The 5,239-nt window shown below is 36.8% G+C and overlaps 1 pseudogene; it reads right to left on the bottom strand.

Annotated features, from left to right (window-relative positions):
* The window catches only part of LOC102821992, a 6,144-nt pseudogene extending 1,860 nt beyond the window's left edge, over nt 1-4,284 (bottom strand).
* Nucleotides 4,285-5,239: the final 955 nt, after the last annotated feature.

Genomic DNA, 5,239 nt, shown 5'->3' with positions numbered 1-5,239 from the left:
TCACAAGGTCAGTACGAACCACAAGTTTGTTGGGTACAATTCACCAGCTGCTGCTCCACTGGAGAAAGATGAGGCTTTCTGCTTATGCAAAGATTTCCCACCTTAGACATGCTATACAAGTTTGCTGTGAGATGGAACCAACTTAACAACAGCATCTATCTATCTATCTATCTATCTAGCTAGCTATCTAGCTATCTAGCTATTTTGCTAACTAGATATTGGTTGTGCCCTATGACTAAGGATCATAAACAACAAAAAACTATTATAAATTTTTGTCATATCTACTATGAATAAATGCAGACCCCCCAAATTAGTTTGATCTGTTGTTTGGCTATAAATTTATATGGACAAAAAATCTTTTTTCAGAAAAACTGATACTTTAAAGTAAAATTTCAAATTATTTCATATATGTTTAGCCTATAGAAATTAACTTTAAATGTCATTCCAGATAAAGTGCTTTTCACATGTGAAATTACTTTAGCATTGTTAAATATAGTATAATAATTATGAAGATCTATATTTTAAACTATAGAGAATGGTTAAATTCATTTAATTGAATTTAAGCAAACTTGGATAAATTCAAATTTACATAAAGAACAAATTAAGAGAGAATTATTTTCTTCAAGTAGGATTTTCTTCATATACCATTGCTTATTTCCCATACAGTTTTTGTCCAGGCAGTAACCCAATAATCCATTTAAAATGTGTTGTTTTTTAATCAGTAAAATATAGTTTTTCAGAACAACTTTGTGAGCATAAATCATGAGATAACCAAGATCCATATATGAATGGTCAACTCTAAAAGACCTCAGTAACTATTAAGTATTTGGTATGGGTGTGTATCTATGGAAAACTGATGATGCAGAGATGTCTGTAAACATTGTTCTTTCATCTCGTGTGCGGGCTGGTGGTGAGAGTTGTAGATGCAAGTGATAGATCATATTCATTCACTATGACCAGCAACACAAATCAAGGCTGCTTGTCTGCTGATGTTTATTATCTCCTATTTTTATAGTGTTTTCAGTTGCCTTTAAAGACTGAATTTTATGTATGAACATTGAGTTTAGACCCTCATCAGGCTGGCCATTCTATGATATATGATAACAGATGTGAAGTTCCAACTGCTTTTTACTCCCAGGACCCACAATCAAAATGATGGACAGCCATTATATTCCATCGCATGCAAAGAAGCACCTGACTTGGGTCTGAATGTGTTGAAGACTGCTTAGATAATGCAGTTTTACCACTGTAATTTATCCTTTCTCCCAGGATCTTCACTTACCATTGTGTATAGCAGTTGCAAGTTTTTTGTTTGTCCAACTTATGTTTTCATTTACTTCCTCACTAACAGAGCCCAGATTTTTTTCAGTTACAACATAAGCCAGGAATTTACAGTTTAGGGTAAATTCCCCAGTCTAATCTAATCCTGATGTTCTTATTTTTCTTGCATTGATTGTTTGGGTTGAGTAGGTGGAAGGTGATACCATAAGATTCTTGATAGAACAGTGCTTTAGATAGGTTTCTCATAAGGATCCTTCCTTGGTGGAGCAGTCTTTTAGAGCTCAACTTTTCAGCAAAAAGTAGGAGGTCTGAACCCATCAGCTGCTTTCCTGGAGAAACGATTTGGCAATCTGTTTCTATCAGATTGTTGTTCTTCAAATCAGTTCCAACTTTATGAAAACACCTGAATGAAACACTGCCTAGTCCTTCACCCCTCACAATCCCTGTTAATCCTGATCCCATTGCTGATCCCACTGTGCCAATCCATCTCATTGAGGGTCTTCCTATTTTTCACTGACTGTCCACTGTACTTAGCATGCTGTCCTCCAGGGACTGGTTCCTCCTGATAATATGTCTAAAATATGAAAGAGGAAGTCTCACTATCCTGGCTTCTAAGGAGCATTCTGGCTGCACTTCTTGCAACAGAGATTTGATTGTTCTTTGGCAATCCATGATAACTTTAATACCCTTTTCTAATACCACAACTCAAATGCATCAGTTCTTCAATAGTCTTCCTTGTTCACTATCCAACTTTCGCATGCATATGAAACTATTAAAAATACTAGCCTATTGAAAAAGGCTAGGGTCAGGCAAACTTAATCCTCAAACTGATATCTTTATTCTTGAACACTTTCAAGAGATTTGTGCAGCAGATTTGCCTAATGGAATATGTCATTTGGTTTATTGACTGCTGCTTCCATAAGTGTTGATAGATGTTGTTGTTGATAAGTAACATGGAGTTGGTTCTGATTCATAGAGACCCTGCACAGGGTTTCCAAGACTGCAAATCTTTATGGGAGCAGAAAGTCTCATCTTTCTCCCGTGGAACAGCTGGTAGTTTCGAACTGCTGACCTTAAGGTTAGTAGCCTGTTTTGTAACCGCTCTGCTACCAGAGCTCCTAATCCAAGCAAAATGAAGTCCTTGACAACTTCAATCTTTTCTTCATTTAACATGAGGTTATTGGTCAAGTGGTGAGAATTTTTGTTTTCTTTACATTGATGTGCAACCCATATGGAAGGCTGTGGTCTTTGATTTTCATCAGTAAGTGTTTTAAATCCTCTTTACTTTAATCAAATGTGCTTGTATCATCTGCATATCAAGAGTTTTTTTTTTTATAGAGTCTTTCTACAATCCTGACCTCCAGTTCTTCAGACCTGAGTCACCGGCCTATTTTATTATCTGTTGGTCCTAGGAGTAGTCAGTGGCCTGACTTCTTACCTGGTGAATCTGCCTGCCTGTCATCTAACCTGCCAATATTGGTTCATCAGCCCTACAACTATGTGAGTCAAAATTCTCCATCTTGACATCTGACCAATGGATTTGGGACTTTTCCACCTCTACAATGCAGTGAGTCATTTCCTTGGTATAAAGTTCTCATACATATATAATCATCACTGGTTTCACTTTTCTAGAGAACCCAGTCTAAGACACAAGATAGGAGGATGCATTTTACATTGTCATCTACATGGCACATTTTTTGAGACTAAAATTTTAGAATTGATAATAATTACCTAGTTCAGTGGTTCAAGCTCACCAGCTGTTCCTTGAAAACCCTATACAGGGTTGCTATGGGTCAGAATCTATTCAACCGTACTTAAGAACAACAACAACCTATTATGTATATCTGATATCTTAATTTCTATTCAATTTGAGTGTGGATCATAGCAAAATATGGATAATAATTCAAATAATTGGGTTACCAGGACACTTAATTATGCTCATGAGGAATCTGTACATAGGCCAGGAGGCAGTGTGGTTGGAACAGAACTATGGGATACAGACTGGTTTAACATCAGGAAAGGTTTGTGCCAGGGTTGTAGCTTTTCACCATATTTATTCAGTCTCTATGCTGAGCAAGTAATCTGAGAAACTGAAAAGAACATGATTAGGACTAGAGGAAGAGTCATTAACAACCTGTGATGTGCAGATGATACAACTACGATGGTGGAAGCAAAGAGGTCTTGAAATCCTTACTGATGGAGATCAAGACTACAGCCTTCAGTATGGATTGCACATCAGTGTAAAGACAACAAAAATCCTTACAATTGGAGTAGTAAATAACACCATGATAAAAGATTGAAGTTGCTAAATACTTCTTTTTGATTGGATCCATAATCAACACTCATGGAAATAGCAGACAAGAAATCAAATGATGCATTATGTAAGACAAATCTGCTGCAAAATACCTCTTTAAAGTGCTAAGATGTCACTTTGAGGACTAAGGTATGCCTGCTCTCAGTCAAGGCATTTTCAATTACTTCATTTGCATGTGAAAATTGGACAATGAAAAATGAAGACTGTAGGAGAATTGATGTCTTTGAATTACGGTGTTGGGGAAGAATACTGAAAGTACCATGAACTTCTCAGAAGAAGTCCAGCAAGAGTGCTCCTTAGAAACCAAGATAATAAGACTTTGTCTCTTATACTTTGTATATATTGTTAGAAAGGATCATGGAGAAGAGTATCATTCTTATTAAAATAGAAGGTCAGTGGAAAAAAAGGAAGATTCTCAATGAGGTGGATTGACACAGTGGCAATAATAATGGACTCAAACATAACACTAATTGTGAGGATGGCTCAGGACCAGGATGTGTTTTGTTTCTCTGTAGAAAGAGTCATTATAAGTTGGAACCAACTTGACAGTACCTAACAGCAAAACAACAAAATTCCATTTGATTTGATTCTTCAAAATGCTGCACATATAAAACACATAAGAAATGCTCATGACTCTGATTTTGGAATTCACCTTTGTCAGACTGATTTGAAATGCCACTTTTCCTCATTCCTCCAAGACTTTTATAATTGCTTCTTTGTGCTGAAGCACATTTTGCCTCTCTTTATGCACCTCAGGTACAGCCACCACCTGTCTCTCAGTGAAGGCTTGTATGTTGATCTGATGCTAAACAGATTTCAGCAGAATTTCTGAACTAAGACAGTGCAGAAACAAGGCGTGGCAAAATACTCCAAAAATCTGTCAATGAAAACCCTATAAATCACAACAGTCCAGTCTGCAGCTGATAATGTAGATGGCTCAGGACCAGGTAGTGCTTTGTTCCATCCTTTTTATGATCATCATTATGGCAATTCAATGGCAGCTGAAACAATAAAAGTACACTTAACATACTCTGCATTTTCCTAATGATATTCATTTACATTGTATCCATTTCCTTGGTTATAAATTCTTCCATATTGCATAGAAGAAAGTTCGTCTTCAAATATGTGTGGAGTTGAAATCAATTGAAATATGTATACTTTAGTACTATGTGTGGCACAGTATCACCTTAACCCCCAGCTACTTTGACTTTTCAGAGAGAATACCAGGCTGCATGAACAGGGCTCTGCATTGCCTAGCAGTGAGTAAGAGAAATAACTTCTATAATCCACAGACCCTCTGAATGTTTGAGTTGTAGGAAAAGCAATTGAGAATAATTAAAAAGCACAAAATCATTAGTAACTTCTGACTCATGGTGTACCGCTATTGCATCTTATAAATTCTGGTGCAGTAGGATGTTTCATTTGAGCAAACTCTTTCTCCATGGCCTCGCTCTTCCCAGGGTGGCCTTTTATCTTTAAAGTCTTTGTACTCCTGGGGTAGAGATAAGTCTTTTTGGAGGTTTTTTGGTGCAAAGGGGATATTTCCGGGTAGTTTGCCCAGAAGAAAATCTCTAAAGGAGCTTTTGTTTTTGAAAGCCTAAGCTTCTTTGAGTGATTAAGCTGGACTTGTTCAAGACAGAGGAA

The sequence above is a fragment of the Chrysochloris asiatica genome, unplaced genomic scaffold (assembly GCF_000296735.1).
Source record: "Chrysochloris asiatica unplaced genomic scaffold, ChrAsi1.0 scaffold00011, whole genome shotgun sequence".
In the NCBI taxonomy this organism is placed as follows: Eukaryota; Metazoa; Chordata; class Mammalia; order Afrosoricida; family Chrysochloridae; genus Chrysochloris; species Chrysochloris asiatica.
Note: the sequence above shows the minus strand (reverse complement) of the source record. Positions and strands in the feature narration are given on the sequence as shown.